Raw genomic sequence first — 24,710 nt, 5'->3', positions numbered from 1 at the left:
CAATCTGTATGTATCTTTAAATTATGTTTAATATTTGTTATGTAATTGTAGGGTAAAATAAAGTATAAATAAATAACAGCGGACGAATTTACATATTTTTGTAATAAATATTATACCTAGACTTGAGGCGCAAGACGTACCCTTGCTTCTGAAACAGATGGAAGGGTAACCATACCTACGTCTATGTACGCTACATATCTCATATTATGAATTTTCTTAATATAAGTAATTGTGTTTTCACGCAAACGAAAAAAACCAATTACATCGACAATACAACGTATGTAGACAAAGAAAATTAACAAACACACTAGTGAAGGTTAACCTCGATTTTCTGGGATGTCATCATTAGATCCTGGTGTCCTTATCATGGCACCACCCTTAAGATATCTCCTTTCCAATAAAAAAAGAATCATCAAAATCGGTTCACAAACAACGAAGTTATACACGAACACACGTAAAAGAATATATACGGTCGAATTGAGAAAAATCCTCCTTTCTTGAAGGTGGTTAAAAATAACAAGCTATTTTTATTACTGCATGATGACTATAGTCATATTCAGTAGGATAGTATACAGCATGTCTTATACCATTCACTTTCAAAATTATTAGGACAAGTCCAGATTTTACATACAATCAATATCCTTAAAAGAATTATTTTGGAATTTCTTGCTTCTCCTCAGCATAATCATCATTTCAGGCCTATAGTAGTTTCACATTATTTTACAATTTATTAAAACAATTATTGTGTTTGCAGGCAAACGAAAAAAAAAAGCCGACTTCAATTACATCGACAAGTAATACTACGTAAGTAGACGAAAAATTGGTCAAGTAAATATACGCATTATCAAAGATTACTCCAAAAGTTGTAATCCGATCTCGATGAAATTTAAATGTGACCACATGATAAACATCGACTTTCGATTAAATTAAAAATCATTAAAAACGGTACACCTAGTAAAAAAAATTATGCGGATTTTTGAGTTCCCCTCGATTTCTCTTAGATTTCATCATCAGATCCTGATTTCCTTATCATGGTACCAAACCAAGGATATCTCCTTTCCAAAAAAAAAAAGAATGATCAAAATCGGTTCATAAACGACGAAGTTACCCCCGAACATACATAAAAAAATATACGGTCGAATTGAGTAACCTCCTCCTTTTTTGAGTCGGCTAAAAATATAATATATATTCAAACCGACGGTTCTAACCTACTTCACATGTAACATTCATTTTCATGACACATTTACCAAACGTCTTATAAATATAAGACGCATCTGTTAATGACAAATCAAATACAGTTAATAGTGAAAGTGACAACGGATGTCTAACCATGGGGCACAGCAGGTGGCGTTTTCAATTAAACGCGTAATTTAGCAATAGTAGCGAATAATGATAGGCAGTATATCAATGACAGAAGTATCTTTATTTTTAATCTATACAAATAAATAAAATTGAAGTGTCCGTTTGTAATACTAAAATGACCGCTTTTTACGAAATGCATATGGATGTATACACGGTACATATACTAAAATAACGTTTTCTACAATTTTTGTCTATCTGTCTGTTTGTTCCGGCTAATATCTGAAATGGCTGGACCGATTTTGACGGGACTTTCCCTGGCAGATAGCTGATATAGTAAGGAGTAACTTAGCCTTCTATTATTATAGCAATTTATTTATTTTATAACCCTACAAACTGAACAATAACTTTTTGTTAAATTCCACGCAGACGAAGTCGCGGGCATGGCTAGTACTTATATCTAATGATATAAATTGATTAAGCATATAAAGTCCAAATAAAAAGCCTGTTTCTTTATATCAGAACATTGCGATTGCGAGCCTGTAACATCTCATCGTCATCATCTGTAACAATCAGATCAGAGCTAAATCCACCAATCCACCACGCTGCTCCAGTACATTGGAGAATATTCCCTACTATGAGTAACAATCGCTGTCAGGTGTATATGATAACAACCGAGACCAAAAGCTTAACGCGCTCTCCGAGGCACGATGGGAAGATCCCAAGAGGACAAACCTCCACACTGGAAAAAAAATTTGTACAAATACAAATTTCCATACCTAGCGGGAATCAAACGCACAAATCTCCGGCGCTTAGACTATACGTTATAGGAAGAAACTATAACTAACCTATTCCTAAATGAAGGAACCGTGAAATTCCTATAACCCTATCTTCTATTGCCTTTTAGTCTTTCAAATTAATGTAATACGTATTCAAGGTTCAATTTAAAAACGAAATATTCTCAAATGCAATAAATAACCGTAATCATGTTATATAAAAAAATAATAATTCTCAATTTGAAATGAAATAGAAATGATTTAAGGCTGTGTTTTATTCTAAATTCCAGCCTAAATTAACATACGTACTAGGCTGTTATTACCCAAGCTTTTTTGTTCTTTAACAATGAGATTTTAACTTAAATTTCTTCAATATAATTCGAAATGATTGCTACACTGATATTTGAAAAGAAGATAGTAAGAAATTTTCTTTTTTTAAGCATTTAATAATTTAATGACTGTAGAGTGATTCTGTTATTTCAATCGTGTCACATTTGTAAATCAATTGTATCATTTAAACCCATTTCAAAAAGGAAGGGGTTCTCAATGTGGCTGTATTTTTACTTGTGATTCTATTTGTAATTGAAAGGTTGCCATGTGGTCTTATAATCATTTCAGCCTATTGCAGTCCACTGCTGGACATAGTTGCCTATAGTCACCACGCTGGGCAGGCGGGCTGGTGAAAGCAGGGCTGGCTTTGTCCCACCGAAAACAATGCTGCCCTTCGGACTGTGTATTTCAAAGCCAGCAGTTTGATGGATATCCCGCGATGGGTCGTCTTTATTAGTTTCAAGGTGGTAGTGAAACCGTGTTATCCCTTAGTCGCCTCTTATAACACCCACGGGAAGAGGGGGTGGCTACATTCGTTAATGACGTAGCCACACAACATAATAAATATTTAAATTTAATCAAGATACGACCAGTGCTTTTTCGGTCATCCCTAATAATACATATTTACTTGACTATTTTTTGCCAACTTACGTAGTATTACTTGTATAAAAACAAATAAAATTAAAAGTAATTTTTTTTTATTAAATTAATTTCTAAGTGAAATAAACAACTAGGAAACTAAATAAATTAATTTATATTGTTTAATAAGCGAAAATATAAATGAACGATCAAATTTAAAACAAAAGACACATCAAAACTAAAAAGCTGATCATACAAAATTAAAAAGCTGATTACGTTGCTAAGAATGTTATTAAAGAAAAAAAATAATAATAACTTCTAAAAATATACTAACAAACGACATTTACCAAAACTACAAGTGGTCTGTCAATAAATACTAAATTAAGTTAAATGTCATGCGAGAATGTCATAACGATATTTCTGTAATATTAAATACACTTTATTTAACCGTCCGTCACGAAAAGTTAAATTAGGCGATATTAAATATATGTTGCTAGGTTGGGATTGGTGGTGGTTAGTATTAGAAGCAAAACTCCATTAGTCCAACTTATTAATAGCTTTCTTTCATAAATTTCATTTTATAATAAGCAAGTGTATCAGCTGCCAAATATATTAAAATTATGGAAAATAAATATTTTATGTATAGCTCATATGAGACACACGACCTTATAATTGCTGTAAAATAAATTATAAAGTTAAATTAAAAATAATTCAAGATTATATAAATAAATTAAATAAAAACTGACACTCGCTACGCGCGATCCCAGTGGAACTTACATTGATTATGTTTTTATCAAAAACCAGATACCTCTATGACTACAACAAATAAATGCCCAGAAGTCCGTTTTGCTCAATCTATACCTAAAACAGCCAATGACTCAATATACGACTACAATGATTAAAAATATTGACAGAAATACAATACTCAGATATATTTAACAGTGATTTTGGCCCTGTGTTAAGTAATCCGGATCCAAATAAATCCCTTGATTACTTCTTGAATCAATAAAAACTGCTATTCAAAATAACACCATAGTATTAACATTGTCAAGACGTAAAAAAAAAATATTAACGACGCGACGTCGACGAAAAAAATGGTCAGATAAACATGCGCTATTAGATAAAACTCGAAAAGCAGATGTCAGATCTCAATTTAATTTAAATGGGCCCATAATCCATACACCACTTCTCGCTTAAAAAAAACTTCGAAATCGGTCCTCTCAGTCAACAGTTCCGATAACTCCCCCTATCTTGGAAGTCGGTTAAACAAAGCTCAATAACTACTTCATTAATATATACACCAAAAAACCTTAATGTCGAACGATATTCTTTGTTTGAAACAGTTTTAAATTACGGTCACAATGAATTAGTATTAGGGTATGGATGGTTAATGTCGCTGTTTTTTCTTGAACGATTCTCACCTTGACCGAATTACGTAAGATATTTGGTGCTATTTCGTTTGTAAGGATTTGTATGACTTGCTTTTATACGTTGTGATTGCTTTGTATTGTTTCCTAGTACTTTTAGGTGTCCTACTGAGATTTCATTAGTTTTTACTATACCTGGCTGTCTTTATATAATTTCAAAGTGCTTCCTTTTTAACCGACTTCCAAAAAGGTGGAAGTTACTCAATTCGACCGTATTTATGTTTTTTTTTATGTATGTTCGTGGATAACTTCGTCGTTTATGAACCGATTTTGATAATTCTTTTTTTGTTGGAAAGGAGATATCCCAGGTGTGGTACCATGATAAGGAATCCAGGATTTGAAGATGGGATCCCAAAGAAACCGAGGGAAATCCTTGAAAATCCGCATAACTTATTACTGGGTGTACCGATTTTGTTGATTTTTAATTTAATCGATAGCCGACATGTGGTCACATTTAAATTTCATCGAGTTCTGATTACATCTTTGAAAATGCGTACTTGACCATTTTGTCATCTACCTACGTTGTATTACATATACATACATACATAAGTTGTATTACATATACATATATACATATACATATGGTCGATGTAATTGAAGTCGGTTTTTTTTTGTTTGCCAGCAATCACAATTATGAAGGTAATGATTGACGGATTACTTTTTTAGATAAAGCTGTAGATTCCATAAAATTAAATAGAAAAAAAAAACGAATAGTGGCCAGTTTTAAACAATTTTTTTAATAGTTTATTCATTTTTTTTTATATAAAATAACTTCTTTAAGCCCAACTGGACAAGACAAGCTATTAAATTGTTTATGTAATTTGTGTGTATGTGTGTTTATGTGATTAGTCAGTCAGTCAGCTCAGCCTATTTCAGTCCACTGCTGGACATAGGCCTCCCCAAATTCGCACTGATATAACATTTTTATTTTAACAATATTAATCTAAATAAATAAAAAATAAGGTAATATTCCTGTAGATATATCCTGTATAACAACATTACGAGAGTAAATGTCTTCAATGATATCATGTACTCACTTAGCGTTATCGACTTTCCAGTAGGTCAAAGAGCTCGAATCACGGAACAAAATATATTAATACACTTACCCGCGTATCGAGTGATAGATAAAATAAATGAAGATAAGATTCACATCCGTATTGGAAAAGAAAAACATTGCTAAGAAGTATGAATCGTTTTCGTATAAAATGTTCTAAAGACATTGACAATAAGTTACCAAGCAACATTTTGTTAAGAGTACGCTAAGGTATAGACTTAACTAGCTTAAATTTGGTACATGATTTTGACTGTGCGATTTCTTTTCGCTAGTATGCATCATGGCAAACGTCTTGGCAAATGCAGTGTGGGACGTCCTCCGGCCCATTGGACCGACGATCTACGTAAGATTGCCGGTGTAGGCTGGATGAGGATTGCGGAAGACCGGGACGTCTGGCGCGAACTTGGGGAGGCCTATGTCCAGCAGTGGACTGCAATAGGCTGAGCTGATACTGCTGATATCTCATGGCAATCAGATTTATCGTAGTGTTAGGGTGGTGAAAGAATTTTTAACACAGTTCTAGTTATTTTTGAAATTATCAACTACTTACAAACAAATAAAAAAAAAATCTTTAGAGCACACGACTGTAATAAAACTTACGAAACGTAAATCTCTCTCTCTCTTTCTATTTTAACTAACTTATATCTCCCTCTCATGTTCACCTCGCCCGATCACGCTTTGCGTAACGCTCTCATCATGCATTCACCAACATACTTCCCAAGTCAAGCGTGCGTAAAAAAGTTTTACTAAAAACAAATATTTCGTCTTTACAATGTTACTCCTTACAATAACTTGTACTCACTTAGTTATCAAAGACTATCATTGTCAAAAAATTATAAGTCACGTAATAAATAAGAAAATAGGTCTACAAAAGCTGATATTAATTTATATATCGTGTATTGTATTGTAGTAATATTTTATTTATTTATTTTCATTTTTGATAAGTTAATTAACAGATACTTACATACTAATTTAGTAATTATCATATATACACACTTCATTATAGGTGAGTGTTGACAGTTGTTTTGGCCATATAGATGTTTGTTGTGGTCTGGGCGTTTGTGCTTGTATATTGTGTGTATTTCCAAACCCCCGACACAGGAGAAAATCCTACTGGAGGCCGTTGAATGCGAAACGTTTATTTATTATTTATATTCGTATCGTAAAATGGACGACGAAAATAAAACTATGTGTATAATTTATATGGTGTAGCGCTTAGTTCGCTGTTGACAATTCGCAATCAATCACTGACGCTAGTTTGTTATGTCTCTTAAATTATTACGTAAATTTTATTCTTGATAAACTTTTGTATATCAGATTAATAATACATACTTAAGTACATTTTAATAGGATTCTGTCATTTATAAAGATAATAATAAGGAAATATGTTTAACGCTTCAGCCTGTAATATTCCACTGCTGGGCATAGGCCTCTTTCCCATGTAGGAGAAGGATCAGAGCTTAATCCACGGTGCTTTAATGTGGGTTGGCGGATATATTCCCTACTATGAATAACGATCGCTATCATAACAACCGAGACCGATAGGTTAACGTGCTCTCCTAGGCACGGTGGGGAGACTAACCTAAGGTCGTCTATTCCTAAAGTCAGCAACTTAATGTATTTTTAGGTAACAGTCGGTTGATATAGATTACATATGATTACCGACTGCGGTAAAGCCAAAAAAGGGTCATAATTTTAACAGTCTATGTTTGTATGTTCATCTGTTTACTGATATCTCCAAAACGAAAAATACCAATAAAGAACTTCGTTCCAAAATTCACAATAATAATTGATCGTAATCATGGTCTATTAGTAATAATTAATTAACATGAAAATTATATGCCCTAACGTTACCTTTTAATTAAAAAAGGCATTTTCTTAAAAATAAATTGTTTAGCGAATACAGAAAATCTCACAAGCATAACCTATATTAGTCCTATAAGTACTTGAGTAAGATTGATATAAGAACTAGCCATAATATAATTCAAAAATAAAATCCCACTAATATTTTAAATTCGAAAATGTGTGATGATGGCTGGATGGATGCTTATTTTTACCATTTCACGCAATCTTATTCACTGATTGTTACAAAACTCGACATACAGATAGCTGGATCACCAGAACAACGCATAAGCCACTTTTTTAGCACGATATTCCAATGAGATCGGAAACTAAGGGAGTGAAATTGCAAGTATCAATTATCACATAAATGACCAAGATAGAAGTCCCCAAAAGTTCTGATTATATCTCGAAATCTTTTATTATAGCACATAAGTATTTAAATCATTGCCAATATCTAGAATATCCAATTTATCTTATCTTTAAGGAGAAATTTAAAAGATATTGCGAAATATCCATAAAGTTTGAGATTATAACAATTTAAAATACTCTAAAACGGTAGATAAATTAAAATTAACAGAATCTGTCGAAGTTTCTTGCGGGCAAAATTTTGTAGATAAGGTTGATTAATAGTTCGAAACGAAGTTAAGAATGTTATAACTTCCGTTTTCAAGGATTTTAATCAAATTGTTTTCTGTATATTTGGGTTAAAAAAAAAATCTATTATATGAAAAGGTTGGGTATGTCAAGAATTGCTTTATATTTTATCATTGACCATGACGTTTAATTGGCGAAAAGGTTCTCGAATAATTCGAAGATCATTTTAAAAAATTCGGTTCCTTTTCTTGGTACGTTTGCTCTGAATAATTGTTTTGACTTTTTTTTCTAATTAATAATAATAATTTTTTGATCTAAAATGTCATAATATATATTTTTTATTATGATTTAATATTAACAATAGTTTATTAATAATTAAATTACGTATATCTAAAAGGCTATAAAAACTATTAACGAAACTAAAATATAACAAATCCGAGTAGTTCTTAACAATGCATAATTAAAATAAAATAATTCTCAAATACAGACATTTTCAATTATAGTAATTATTTTTTTATTTAATTCATACTAGTAATTATTTATTATATTTTAATTTAACACTTATTATAAATTATTTGAGTATTAAATTAACTAGTGCTATATTTTAATAATATAAAATTGAAAAGCACTTACAATATTTTCTAACCGCAGCCTTAATAAACCAGTAGCTATAGCTCACAGAAATCCAATTAGAAAACACAAAAAACACCTGTCCAAGACACTATTATTTTCAAATTATGTACACTAAAGCACAGTATGGGGAAATTGAGCTGTGTCACTGCACAAATAGTATTTATTTTTAAAATCAAAAACTGTCAAAGTCACATTAGTTTAAAACAAAAAATACATCACGATTTTTTTTTTTTAAATAGTTTTATTTTTCAAATCACAATGCAAAAATATATTGCGATCTCTCGTTTTACAACAGGATAGCGATAGAGGAACCTCATGACGTGTTTCAAGCTCAACAGCCTGAAGGGAACTGAGCGTTGATACCTGCAGCGCTACGCACACAGCTGCAGTTACGCACACAGAGAAGCTCCCGCGATTTTAAGCTACGTCTCCACGTGTTTAAGTTTTTTTTTTGTATCATCCTAATTCGCACGCAGTGCACCAAGATCTGATTTACTGCGGATGCAGTTAACACTAAATTAGTTCTAGTAAGGTGTTAATTTAATAAACGATAAAGCTGTTTATAGGTGCAGCAAATTTTGGAGTATGAAGGTTTTATATGTTTTACATAAATGAGGTGTTATATAATTTTTGATATAATTGATTAAAACACTATTTGTCGTGATATTTTATAACTGTTGACGCTGAAATAGGGATTCAATAATAATTTTAAACATCAGTAACGTAGTTTTAAAGCTACTTCAACACTTAACTTTCATATAAAATCGTTGAAAGGGTTAAAATTAATTTAGTTTATATCGGGATTGTGATTATTTAAAGGACTTTTCCCTTATTGAATTTACGAGTCTTTAATGACTTATTGCTCGGTAAAAGCTTCTGGAAGATTCTTTGAATAATTTCCCACACCCTATTAGTTGATTGTGAAAATATAGGCAATGTTCTATTGAAGGCCATTTTTAACCGACTACAAAAAAGGAGGAGGTTACTCAATTCGACTGAATATATATTTTTTAAACGTATTTTCGGGGATAGCTTCGTCGTTTATGAACCGATCTTGATAATTGTTTTTTTGTTGGAAAGGAAATATTCCAAATGTTTTACCATGATAAGGTAACCAGGATCTGATGAGAAGTATGGATTTATTAGTGGAAGTGGGCTAACTTCACTACTGGTGGTAAAATCTATTAGAAACTTATCTGCGAGATTATCAGCCAGCAGTGAATCAGGCCTCTGTTAATTTCATGTATTGATATGATTAAAGTCGGTTTTTTTCGTTTGCGAACAAACACTGATTATTAAAATCAGATCAAAAACATTATTTGAGTCAGATTTTTCAGATCTCTTTGTGTTTAGCAGACTCTACAATGTAAATTCTTTATAACTTTATAAAAGTAATTAATTATTTCAATAAAATGACGATTCGAATCTGCTTTGAATCCTAGTCGATTTTTTTTTTAATATAATATGATTCGAAATTTAAATAAGACTTAAAGCTGTCATTATTATCAATCACACTTATTAAGCGATTAATCTTTTATGCTTTACAATGTCACTTAATTTGTTTAAGGGGTAATTGATTAATTTCTGAGTTTATGATTAATCGATTTTTGATCAATTCAGCCTGTAACATCTCACTGCTGGGCAAAGGCGTTTTTTCTTCATGTAGGAGAAGCATCGGACGATGGAGGAACGATCGCTATTAGGTATTTATGATAACAATTAGGACCGACAGCTAAACGTCCTACTCGAGGTACGGTGTGGAGGACCACAGGGAGAGAGTGTATGATTAGGTAATGTTTTGTAATAATATAGTAACTAGATGAGATGACTTGTGCAATCCTTGTGGGTCTCCCCACCGTGCCTCGGAGAGCACGTTAAGCCGTTGGTCCCGGTTGTTATCATGTACATCTGATAGTGATCGTTACTCATAGTAGGGAATATATCCGCCAAACCGCATTGGAGCAGCGTGGTGGATTAAGCTCTGATCCTTCTCCTACATGGAGAAAGAGGCCTATGCCCAGTAGTGGGATATTACAGGCTGAAGCGTATGAGATGACTTTGAATAGTGGTCTTCCATACATAAATACTTGCATATTTCGAGTGAAGTATTAACTACTTATTTTACATTACGATTTAGTTTTCTTTTATACGCCTCAGGCGTAACGGTTACAGCCATGGATTGCATCTGTTGCGCTGGCGGTTGCGGGTTCGATCTCCGCACATGACAAACATTTGTATTGGCCATACAGATGTTTGCCGTGGTCTGGGTGTTTGTACAGTCCTAGTGGGTCTCCCCACCGTGCCTCGGAGAGCACGTTAAGCCGTCGGTCCCGGTTGTTATCATGTACACCTGATAGCGATCGTTACTCATAGTAAGGAATATAAGAGTTTTCTTTTATGATTTATTATGTAAAATAAAATATTTAATAATGATTAAACAAAAAAAAAACTTTTTATGGAGAAAGGCTGTATATAAATAAATGACTTTAAGACCGACATACGGTTGTTGGTTGTTGATATTTAACAAAAAAGGCCGGTGTGGTTACGGTATTAAGAATATAGCCACCCCCTCTCTTTCCGTGGGTGTCGTAAGAGGCAACTAAGGGATAACACAGTTTTAATACCACCTTGGAACTTAAAAAGCCGACCGATGGCGGGATAATCATCCAACTGCCGGCTTTGAAATATACAGGCTGAAGAAGGGCAGCAGCGTCTTTGGTGCGACAAAGCCAGCCCTGCGGTCACCAACCCGCCTGCCCAGCGTGGTGACTATGGGCAAATCACATGAATTCGCGCCATTTTTGGTGCGAACTTGTGGAGGCCTATGTCCAGCAGTGGACTGTATTAGGCTGAAGTGGATTTAACAAAACATTACGATATACTCGTATACAAGCTGAGCAGTCCACTGCTGAATATAAACCTCAGCAAGTTCGCGCCAAACATCCCGTCCGTAGTCCTCATCCAGCCCAAGCTGAATATTAAAGCTCAACACTAACCATTGAAACCATACTACTTAGACTACACACGACGTCGAGTAATTTAAACAAATTTATGTAAATACACAAGACATTAATATTTTTACTTTAAGCTTGTTTGATCGATTAAAAATATTTGTTTAGGCGTAGACATGAAGTTTGAAAGTGAAGATTTGTTTAGTTAGAAACGGTAATTGACTACTCAGGCTTTAGACAACCCACGCAATTATTGCATGCAAATAAAGAAACCAGTTCTACATTTAATTAATTAAATTTAATTTAACTCAAAAAAAAAAACCAAAAAAAAATGAAAATAAAGAACCTTTTTTTAATTTTTTCAATTTGACTACAGACTTTGACAATCAACAAAAGAGTATAATATGCGTGTGTGTATCAAATACATCGTAGTGTGTGTAATGTTCTTTTTTTTTATTGATTTAATATATAATTTTTGAATAATTAAAAAAAATTGTATTCTGCACCTCTTCTCTATATAAACTATAAGTGTACGAAATTTCATACTCCTTTGTTTGTGTAAAGTTTGTGCTTCACGTATTAATATATAAAAAACTGTTCCTAAATAGAATTAATATTGTCAAACATAATTCCTATTTTAAGAAATAAATTATCTTCACTCTTATCAACGAAAATTTTTCATTTTTAATTTTCATGTTTATTAACAAGGATCTTTTCAAAACTTATTTCTTAATAAATTAAATGAACATTACTACATAATATATAATCACTCACCTAACATTATTTTGTAAATGAGAATTTTATAACTGTATAATTATCTATTTACTCGTAAAATCTACATCTGTAACTAAAGGACCCTTCCGTTTTCCGTCGCATTATAATTAATGACTTTACCGTTGCGATAAAACTAGACACTTTTTTTTTAAAAAACATTCTTTAAGTATTAAAATGAATTCCGAGACGAGCTTAGAAAGATAGTTCCAAAGGAAAAGCTTGCAAGGCATACACATTATGATTGACGGGACCTCTCCCGTCTCAGCTTTCAAACATAGAAACACACTTTTTACAGCATGTTAAAATTTCGTTTCGTATTATTTGCCGTATTTTAAATACTAAATAATGGATACAATCATGTCACCATTTAAGTGATACGCATCAATGTAAAACAAAAAATACGCCAAAGTAAGAATTATTATCATCACATAATAGTCTAAGATACGAGCTAGACGTGATCTTCACCCATCTGCTTAATGGATAAAAATTAAATAATTATCTTTTATAGTATGTTAAAGATAAATTACGAAAGAGTTGGCTGAAAAACTCCTGACCAGGCTTTATTATATTCGGCAACCGTCATTAAAGCCAGACTTTTAGCAGACAACCCTATGTCATCGTATTTGCAATGAAACAGCGCTCATTTTTATGTAAGATTTATATATGAAACATGTAGGTGAAAGTAACTAGAATAATATTAATATATCTCTTTATACCTGCCAGCCCAGTAGTTATGCCAGGAAAATAACAGAAAATTCAACGGTTGCATTTTCTACAGGCTTCATACTGTCAGTATAAATTAATTATTAAAACTCGTAGTTGTATTTTTAAATAAAAATAAATTAATTAATATTGAAAATAACTAAAATAAATATAAAATAATTTTCATCCATTTAGCAGATGGGTCGTCTCTAATTCGTATCTCCTACTATAATGTCTACCGACTTTTAACAGATAATAACTTTGACTGACAGATAAGGCTGGATTACTTTCTGTCCGCTTTTTACAGTACTGATGGCTAAGCAGGACAATCAAGTAAATAAATTTTATAAATCACTATATTTTGAAAAGTAAAGTATAAGAATATGTCAAATTATTGGAACATAGAAACTGAGGATTTGTTTTGAAAATAACATTATGATATTTATTTTATTACAGTCATGTATATGCATCGACTGCGCTAATACATAAAAATGTCAAAAGGAGGTTCTAAATTCGATTGTATTTTTTATGTATGTTACCACAGAACTTTTGACTGAATACGTGTGACGTGTCATGTGGTCCCATTTAAAAATCGATTTTTTTTGACTAGTCTTTGATAACGCGTATTTATAACTATTTTTTCATGTATCAATGTCGTAGTACTCGTCGGTGTAATTGAAGTCGGTTGTTGTTTTCGTTGTGATCAAATACAATTATTAATGTTTTTCAAGAAAAAATAATACTGTACATAAAATCGAAGTTGGAACGTCCTTTGGGATATGTTTAGTAAGTAGCATTTATTTCAAGTACAAAGTGGTTATATTCTTAATAATGATACACTCTAATATATCGAGTAATGCTCTCATCAAATTTCTTTACTTATTTTATTAGAACCATTTCTGTACATAGAGGATGTTCTAAAAATGTTTATTGCAGGACGTTCTATACCTAATCGATAGCAATGCCCATGGTTTTTTTTTTGACTGTCTGTCTATTTTTCTGTTTTGTAGATGCATCAAGCTGAAATCACTAAATGAAATAAGATGAACCTTAGTATGATTTAAGTCCATGCTGAGCTAGGACAGGGATTGATAGAGCGAAAAAAATTTGAAATGTTCTGATTTAATTTCAATGGATATTTGTATTTGTAGAAATATTTCTTGCCGGTAAATAAAAGTAAATATGTCTGTTGTCGGTCACGCTTTTAATCATAAATATCTGACACCAATCCGTTACTTATAGTAGGGAATATATCCACCAATCCACAGTAGAGCAGCGTGGTGTCTACTACAAAATGACGCCTATTCCCAGCAGTTAGATGATACAGGCTGAATCGTGAATATCAAATGAAATTAGTCTTCTATATAAACTTAAATCTACAAGAAAATGTCCATGTACAAGAAAAAATTCTCATTTATACATAAGGGTTAAATCTTTATTAATTACCTTTAATAATGATATGTGATCAAGTTAGATAAAAAAAAAATAGGCGTGTAATAATAATTAGGCGCTATTGAAACTACACTAAAGCGTTGTTAACTTTACGATTTTAGTTGTAATATAATAATTATACAAGTTATATCATGGGTGTCTCAGTATATGAACGTCAAGGGCAAAGGGTTTCGTCCTAATAAGTTCAAACTGCCAGACCACGACAAACATCTGCATGGCCAGACACAAACATTTATCACGAGCGGGGATCTCGCCTAACACTAAAACTGTGACCTCTCCGTCAACCCGTTGTCAAATATTGTATAGCGTATATATAATATACATCCGATGCTGGTCAGAGACATATAACCTCTTTGTATAAGCCTTAACACTTGACTCTATATAAGAATATTAGTAACTATATATAAATCAACTATTTTATAACAGAGAACGTGTATTAAAAAAAAAACAGTATGTGCTCAAGACCGCACGGTAGATGTGAAAACTTCATGGAAATCGCAATTAAGCAATAACGCAATAAGTCCCAAGTTCACCCGATCGAGCCTTTCACCTTTTAGCAGCGAAGAGCAACTGTCTCTATATCTCTCACTCGGGTACTCGGCAGTCCCGAGTTCAGCCGATCGAGCCTTTCACCTCAGAGCGTGATGGATTAGTCTAACTTACTACCTACGGAAAGAATTTTTCACTTCAATAAAAGTTTCGTCAACTTTTGGAGACTTATAAAAGGTAAATATTACTTATTCGAATGTGGACATTGCTCTGGTGTTATGGTGCGTGCACCGTGTAGGCGCGATTGCAGTTTCGATTCCCGGTCAGGATGGATATTTGAATTTGTACAAATATTTCTTTCCAGTCTGGTTCTAGTTCTTGTGGGTCTACCCACCGTGCCTCGGAGAGCACGTTAAGCTGTCGGTTTCGGTTGTTATCAAAGATACCTTAAAGTGACCATTACTCATAATAGGTAATCTATCTTCCATAATTATTTTTCTATTCTAATTGTGAAATATAAAATTGTAAGCAAATGTGTAATTAATGTTGTATGTTGTAAGCAATACTTATGTAAATCTTTTTATTTTTTTTATAATCTTTGTCTAAGTGTAATAAGTGTTAAGTGTAAATTTTAAAAATATGCAACGTTTTACAAACGGCTCATACGATTAGGTACTAAACCTGCCTGCCGGCCTGATAACTGTAAAGTGTTTTTGTGTAAATATGTTATAATTACTTTTTCGTGTTTCAACGTGTATGTTTGTAAAGGTGAATTAGCCTAAAATTGTATTATAAATATGATGTTAAGAATGAGTGAGCTTTTGTCAAACAATTTGTCAAATTACATGATTTAATAAAGACGTTAAAAAATCAATCAATTAGTCAATATATCTTCCAAACCGCAGTGGAGTAACGTAGTGGATAAAACTCTGGCCTTACTTCTACATGAAGAAAGCGGTCAATGCCTAGCAGCATTACGGGATGAGTCGTGACATTGGAATGTTGCGAAAGTGCTAAACTCTTTATTACAAAATCTAAGTTAAACCTGGCTGATTTGTTTTTTATTATCTAAAACGGTTTTATTTGACTTACGTAAAAGTATATTCTGCGATCTTTGATATATGGTTTATAAAATAAATAAATAAATAAATAGTATTTAGTATAAAAATGACAAGATATAATAGAATTACGTAATGTATGAAAGTCCTAAAAATAATTTTGCAATCGTCATTGTTCACAACAAACACAATAGCCCGTTTCTTTTCACGTCGGTACACCTCACCCAACCGGGGCGAGGTATTACAGCGCTTAATCTAGGTTAGATTAAAAAGAAAAACGAAATGAATACATACAAAAATTCTAGTTTTATTGTTACGAAATAATATTAAAAATGTTCATTCTGTGTACATTTCCACAGGCGTATTAACATATTATGAAGGGGGAAATTATTCTTTGTAATTTTGCACTTCTCTCGTTAGCATTCTTGACTGAAGTATCTTTCAATATTTTGTGAAGATACTAATGAAATAATTCGTATATTAAGGTCGCAAAGGCATGTGTTAGATTAGTTTTATTATTTTAAACAGTACTACAGATAATTCGACTTGAGCTTTGAAGGCTTAATTTTAAGTATAATTATTTGAATACATATCTCAAGACAAATTCCAAGACATAGGAGAGAGGTAGAAAGAGCCAGAGAGAAAGAGAGATAGAGAGATTATCAGATTGTGACCAGATATATGACTGTCGCGGTTGTAATAATCTTTTATAGCCTACTAGCTGTTCCCTGTGTTAATTTGAAATAAACAATAGGCTACAGATTAGACGACCGTGTAATGGTGCGTGTGCAGTGTCACCGGTTCCTAAATACCGCCGGTCGTGGGTTGGGTTCCCGCTTGGAGTGGATATTTGTGTTTATACGAATATTTATTTCCGATCTGGTTGTTAGTCCTTGTGGGTCTCCCCACCGTGCCTTGGAGAGCACGTTAAGCCGTCTCTTCGATCCCAGTTGTTATCATGTACATCTGATAGCGATTGTTACTCATAGTAGGGATATCGCCAACCCTATTGAAGTAGCGTGGTGGATTAAGCTCTGATCCTTCTCGTACATGAGGAAAGAGACTCAGCGGTGGGTATTTCAGGCTGGAGCGTAGTAGTCTATAGATTTCCTCGATAAATGGGTTATCCAACAGAAAAAGAATTTTCAATTCGAAGCAGTAGTATAGATTAGCGAGTGCAAAACGCGCAAAGAAAACTACACCTTTTCTACGGAATTTACAAAATAAATACACTGTTGCAAGGTAAAGCATTTTATTTGGAAACATAACGGTGAAACAATTTTTTTTTTTTTTTCGAATTGTAGAGTGCTGTTGGCCCTAGCGGCCTTTACAGCGTCACCGGTGAGAGGGTCCGGGCACTTAGGCAAACCGGCCGTGAAGGAAGAAGTGGAGCCCTCTGGGAGGGCTCGGGGGGGAAAGACGCCCGCCCTAAGGGTGTCTCCTAGCGAGATCGCACCTCGGCTTAGAGCGTCGTCGGAGTGGAGGAGGCGCTATGCGGAGCGCTGAGACGGCTTACGGACGGTCAGCTACGCGCCTAGGCACGTGCGAGCCGTCAGAACGCGGGGACCTCGCCCTCGCCGGCGGGGGCGGTGTTTGTGTGTGGTGGTGTATATGGCGTTAAGCGCCGTGATCCTATCGTCAGGGTCGGTTAAGACGTGCATGGGACGCCTTTGTACGGTCTGTAAGTTTAAATTTTATATGGAGACGCATATATCAAAACCGTAGAACCAAACGATAGCGCGATTTAAATGCGTAAAACGACATCTATCGTCGAGTAGCGATATTACGTTGAACAGTTTCAATATTATGAATTACTAGCCGTGCCCGCTAACTTTGTCCGCGTGGAATTTAACAAAAAAGTTATTGTTCAATTTGCAGAGTTATAAAATAAATAAAATTTTAAAATAAAAGTAGCCTATGTTACTCCTTATTACATCAGCTATCTACCAGTGAAAGTCCCATTAAAATCGGTCCAGCCGTTTCAGTGATTGGCCAGAACAAAGAAACAGATAGAAAGACAGACAGACAAAAATTGAAAAAAATATCATTTTCAAAGAAACATGTTATTAATAATATGTCTTCGGCTTCATAATTAATTTAAAAATATAAAATAATTAACTACTCCTACAACTGCAGCTACATACGCACGCACGAACGCACACATACACACAAACACACATGCACACGCAGACGTGTTAAACGAAATTGTGTAATATTTTTAATATGTTGAAATTCAATATTTTCAATTGACTGCATGCGACTTGATAAATTGATTTGCATCAAGCGAGCTTCCAGTTATTAAAAAATTAGCATATTATATAAAACGAATTCATCAATTAAATTCACAATACACGATTGTTCAAATTATATTTATTTATAAATTTAACGATTCTTCGTAATATTGGTGTGTATTGGCAGATTGTCTCGATTTTTTTTTCTGAGGTATTGTTGCCTGTGGATGACGCGACGTGATGCGACGTATTGCGATTTAACACAACTAATATTTATATCTTCTAGATATCTAAGCTGACCCCACGAACTTCGTACCGCTAGGATTTTTTTTATGTCGTGAATACGTCGTTTTTTTTTTTACCCGACTGCCAAGGAAGTGTTATGTTTTTCGCGCGTATCTTGTATGTATGTAATATTCTTTACTACCTCATATTTCTAGAACCACTAAACGGATTTACATAATCGAGGTATCGTTAGGTTCGTCTTAGCTGCCCAAGTGTTCTTAGATAGGTGACATTAAAAAAAATCAAACATGGCGGCTGCACGAAGCCATTGTAGTTAATGAAAAAAAAATTTTTTTCTCGAATACTACAATATGAGTATCAAATTGAAGGGCACAATACAAGGATTTTAAAAAGGTATATCATAATTATTATTACCGTAATACTAATAAAGAAATACAATATTAAAGTTTAAAAAATGTGGACTTTGCTCTTTCCCACGCCTATGCGATACCAAACTCGCTTCCTAGGCAACGATCAACTTCGGGGTGTAGCCTTTCTAATAAAATACAATGGTTAAAAAAACCATACAATTAAAATTACAAATAAAAATTAATAAATGTCACACCAATTTACAATTACATTAATAAAATCAATAACAAATACATAATACCAAATACAAACAAATAATTTTAATAATAATTTCATTATATTATAACTAATAGTTGTTGACTTAAGCAGTCACCTATTTGCTAAAGGTCAGGCTTACGTTGCTTTGAGCAGAGTGAGATCTTTCTCCGGGCTTGCTATCAGTTCTCTTGACCCTAAAAAATTACTTAATCAACCACATGATGTACACTGTTTTAATGAATTGAACCGATTACGTAATTTGTCTGACTAAAAAGACATAAATAAAATAATAATTAAACAAAAAAACAAAAAACCCGCCTGCGTGAAGAACAACTAATAGAAAATCAACTGAAAAAGCTGGAACAGGATAAAAATTCAATATGAACACAAAGTCAGCGAAATAAATAGAAACAATATCAAACATTTTGTGCTGTACATTTAAAATATATTAATACGGTAGTCCTTCGAAACTTTATGCAACGTCGTAGATAATATGCAGTCTGCTCGATATATGGAGCAGCCCGACTGGGGTAGTACCTCGATCTTACAGAAGATCACAGCTAAATAATACTGTTTTCCAGCAGTATTGTATTCCTGTTGGTGATTAAGGTGACCAGATCTCCTGAGGAGAATTGGATAGGGTCGGCAAAGCGCTTGGGATGCTTCTAGTGTTGCAAATGTCTATAAGCTACGGTACTTTCTTACAATCAGGTGATCTGTATACTTGTTTGCTGACCTAGTTATATGAAAAAAAAAACTACACGAGTTAAGGTTCAATATTTACAGGTAAGGTAAGTATGAGAGGTAAGTCCGCTTGATAGAAGTATATTTGAACAAATATAATTCAAAACCCACCTCAAGGTATATTATGTAGTGTGATAGAAGAAAATATCGAACAATCATCACACTGAATAAATATTATAGAAAATGTTTTCACAACGAAAAAACGAAATCACATTCAATAATAAAAACTAGTAATAGAAATTTCTCGACGATATTTACTTCCAAGTTGGCTTAAATGAAAGTATTGTTGTGTGGCGCATTTTATAAGAGGTCTGTCTTTATTATCCTCACACACGTAAATAAATAAAATTCCAAAGGCATAAACAATACATATATACATGTACGTACATACATATAACAAATATTTTTAATTTAATATTAACAGTGACAAAAACGAAATTAATGAGGAAATGATAAGATAACTGAAAATATTATTGTATATCATTAATAGATCTTATTACACACAGAGATTAGAAAAGAAGATAACGCTCTTTGAGCACTTTAAAAAATGTGGTTGCTTAATAAATAATACATTAAAAATCCTGTACTTAAAAAACGCTACATCTTATGACTTAAGTAAACCAAATATCACCGGTGACAGCAAAATTCCTGCCCGGTAGCGATCAATCAATGTCGCTAAAAACTCCTTGTAACCGATAACGACCGAACGAAAATTTAATGATAATATAATTATAACTTACATTTTAATGTAAAAGGATAAAGTATAAAGTTTGACAGATGAATCTAAAATTGAAAACCCAAATAGTCTTAAAATAAAATAGCAGAAGAAGAAGACTTTAGTACTTACTTAATTAGAAGAAGACTGACTTAATACATAAAAAAAGAAATATTATATTGTTTTTATTAAAAAAAAAAAAAAAATGTTTCGTCTATTATTATAAAAATGTTTGTCACGGATTGATTTTCCTAAATTGATTTCAGTCGTAATTTAGATTTTCATTGCTAGTAATCTTCAAACTATCAACGAATCACCAAGAGTATTAACCGATCAAAGCTTAATCCAAGAATATTCAAAGTTACAACTTAGTGGTTAGTTACAAAGGGAAATAGTACCTGGCCACACTAACATACTTTCAGTAGCTTAGCTTAGACCAGGTTACATGGTCAAATATCTGAACATTCACACAACATCACCTAGAACCGTTCATTCTGTAACACCGCTAATCCTAGAACACTTGTAAGAGCAACGCTATTTGCTTTGCTTCAGGGATATAAGGAATTGTAAGGTAACACTTCGTAATCTACTATCTTGTGTTGTACTTGTTTTAGTTTTAGACTAAGGTCGATGAAATGCGTGCAAGCACGTACGCTGAAATGGTCCTGAGAGGAATTCTATGTTATCATCTACGTCATGCATTAGATCGTTCTAATGCAACATTTTTTTTTTACTTCAGTTAAATTGCATGTTATTTTATTTACATTTTTAAATATTTCGTTAAAAACGAACTGATCCGAAAATACATAAAAAAACCTATAGTATCAGATTTTAACATTAGGTGTTTTTTAGGAATTAATTTCATTTTGTGCGACATATTTAAGTGTTATTTCTATGATAGATATCGGTGTTATAATGTTATGTACTGTCCTGCAAATGTGTCAATATTGCCAAGTCACATCTATCTCTACTAAAAAGTCATCTTCTTAACTAATTTTCAGTGAATACTGAACATATAATGAATGATAACCATTGACTGAAAGAGAGATGTTAAAAGTCAAGTGACGACGGTCATGATGTCGCTTCAGCCTGCAAAATACAGCCACTAAGTACTGGGCATAGGCCTCTTTCTTCATGTAGGAGAAGGATCAGAGCTTAATCCACCACGCTGCTACGATGCGAGTTGGCGGATATATTACTATATATTATATACTACGAGTAAAGATCGCTATCAGGTATACATGATAACAATCGGGACCGACGACTTAACGTGCTCTCCGAGGCACGGTGGGGAGACCCACTAGCACAAACACCCAGACCACGGCAAACACCTGTATGGCCAATACAAATGTTTGTTATGTGCGAGGATCGAACCCGCAACCGCCACAGCAACAGCTGCATCCATTGCTGTAACCGTTGCGCCAACGCGGCATCGTGATGTCGATTTCATCTTAAAATTGTTTATTTCGTATTGCGGTTATATATCCTTGTAAGTCTAAATCTATCATGTACACATGGTCACTATAATCATTACTTATGGGGGAAAACTAATCCGTTGAACCCTAAGAATAACGTGAGGGGTTAGCTTGACCTTTCTTTCCTCTTCTTGTCCGATTCTTAGAAATAATACTGCTAGCTTAATATAGCATATCTACTGTTCTACCAATCCATTAATAGAAATACGTCAAAATGTATATGAATAACAACATTTCGTAGCTATTCTTACGACACTTCTCTCAGTCGAAATAAATTTTTAAGCAAATTTGTCCACTTCCGTCACTTTTTGGTTAAACGTGTATTTTGTTCTCTTGGCCATCTCGAGGTAAAATATATTTTCATAAGATAGAGCTATACACCAGTAATTGATTCATGAGTTATGTCACTTTTTAAATAATTTATTATTTAATAATTATACTCTAGTTCTGTAGATGGGTTGTATAAAACAAAGCTACTTCCCACTGTCTGTCCCTGTGTATGCTTAGGTCGTTAAAACTACGCATCGGATTTTGATGCGTTTTTTTTAAGATGGAGTGATTCAAAAGGAAGGTTTATACGTATAACACATGCGTAATATGGTAGAAAAATACTGATAGTTTTAGAGGTTTCTAACGTATCTTCTGTTGTCGATAGTCTCAACATTGCACCCGTGCGAAACCGGGGCGGGTCGCGAGTGTTTAATACAACATAAGTGAGCCTTTCCTAGTAACGTACTTACAAGAGGAATAACAAACAGTTCTTTGTAGAAAGAAATATTTTATATTTTTCTATACTTATAAAAAGTAAATTCCTTATTCAGCTTCAACTAATGAAATTTTGTATTTACCGTATTGAAATCTCAAAGACCTTTAATTCTGAACGTCTTCTTTTTGTACGAAATAATTATGAATAATTGTGTTTGCTAGCAAACGAAAAAAACGAGGTAGGTAGACGAAAAAATAGTCAAGTAAATACGCATTATCAACGATTACTCAAAAGTTGTAATCAGATCTCGATGAAATTTAAATGTAACATAATAAACATTGGCTTTCGATTAAATTAAAAATCATTAAAATCCGTACATCCACTAAAAAATTATGCGGATTTTCGAGGGTTTTCCTCGATTTCTCTGGGATCCCATCATCAGATACTGGTTTCCTTATTATGGTACTACAATTAGAATATCTTCTTTCCAACAAAAAAAAGAATTATCAAAAATGGTTCATACACGACGAAGTTATCCCTGAACATACATAAAAAAAAAAATATATATATATATATATATATATATATATAAGTACGGTCAAATTGAGTAACCTCCTCCTTTTTAAACATGTCAAAGATAATAAAATCACGTCAGTTATTGAAGTGAAAAATCTTTAGGCGTATGAAGGTAAAATTTTCACGGATGAAACCGCGACGTTTTGATGAAACGGCAACGTATTTGTCGATGGCACTGGAACGAAAATCAAAAACCTTAGATTTGTATAAATATAAACGAGACTTGAAAATTGGTTTGCCAAAGAAGTTTCACTTCTGACATGTGTACTTTGTACGCACGCACTTTTTTTATTTTCAGACAAACAGATACTTAAAACTTGAAATTTTAGTTTCGATTCTTACCAGCATCTTTTGCTTATCTCTTTGTTTGTGAAATCAAAACACTATTGAACTAAATTACTTTACATACTAATAAATTTATTATCTCGTGTCTTAACAATATCGTCTGTTATTTTGTAGTAATTAACCTATCGTATCCAATAACTACAGAAGCCTAACATTGAAATCTCTGCTCTGTTTCCCTCTATTAAATTGAGTTCATCCTCTTTATAGATAATATACATACGCACAATCCTATTAGTTTCTTGAAAGCAATCTTGAAATATTGATTAAGTTCGGGGAATTACAAGCCTCATATTTGTATTAAGGGATTCTGATAATATTTTATGTAAGTTCTTACGAACTTGACTATGAAACAATAAATTTCGTAGATATATATAATATATAAATTATGAAGGTAAACTTGGAGATACGACAGATATTTACATACCTAAGAATAGAATGTTAGAAAAGGATTGAAGAGGTAGCATTCATAAATGTATTAAAAAATCTTCACGGAAATAGAGTCCTGCGGTGGCCAACCCGCCTGCCCAGCGTGGTGACAATGGGCAAATCACATGAGTTCGCGCCATTCTTGACGCGAACTTGGAGAGGCGTGTGACCAGCAGTGGAATGTGATAGGCTGAAGTGATGAAGCAATTTTTAATCGTATCTCGTCACTTACAAATTATATTAGCTTGTAAGAAGCGAGGTCGTGACATTTATTTAATGAATCCATTTGTAAGAGTTCTACTGCTGGCCAAATGTTTTTTTCTTCATTTAGGGGAAAGGTACCTTAATTCACCACGCTACTCCACTGTAGATTGACAAATAATTTACCTGCCGTGAGTAAATATGTGTATTAGTTTCTATAACATCAACAGTAAAGCGGGATGGGTATGAAAGAGTTCTGGTTACGTTTGGGGACGAGAGAGTGAATGACAGTGGGAGAAGCCTACTTGAAGTATGTTTGGAATGGAATCTTTGCGTGGCCAACACAAGGTTTGACCACAAAAAGATCCATTTGTATACAAGAGATGAGGGTGAGTCTAGAAGTATGATTGATTTTATAATAGTGGATGAAAGACTGAGGAAGAAAGTCCTAGACACTCGGGCATACCGCGGTGTAGGTC

General features: G+C 33.3%; 1 long non-coding RNA gene across 1 annotated transcript; it reads left to right on the top strand.

The window, feature by feature from the left end:
* Positions 1–222: 222 nt before the first annotated feature.
* Positions 223–23,517, top strand: LOC123662334. The gene is made up of 3 exons (XR_006744482.1): positions 223–233; positions 14,139–14,145; positions 23,339–23,517. It is a non-coding gene; the product is annotated as an uncharacterized LOC123662334 (long non-coding RNA).
* The last annotated feature ends 1,193 nt before the right edge of the window (positions 23,518–24,710 follow it).

This window comes from Melitaea cinxia, chromosome 18 (genome assembly GCF_905220565.1).
Source record: "Melitaea cinxia chromosome 18, ilMelCinx1.1, whole genome shotgun sequence".
NCBI classification, from domain to species: Eukaryota; Metazoa; Arthropoda; class Insecta; order Lepidoptera; family Nymphalidae; genus Melitaea; species Melitaea cinxia.
Note: the sequence above shows the minus strand (reverse complement) of the source record. Positions and strands in the feature narration are given on the sequence as shown.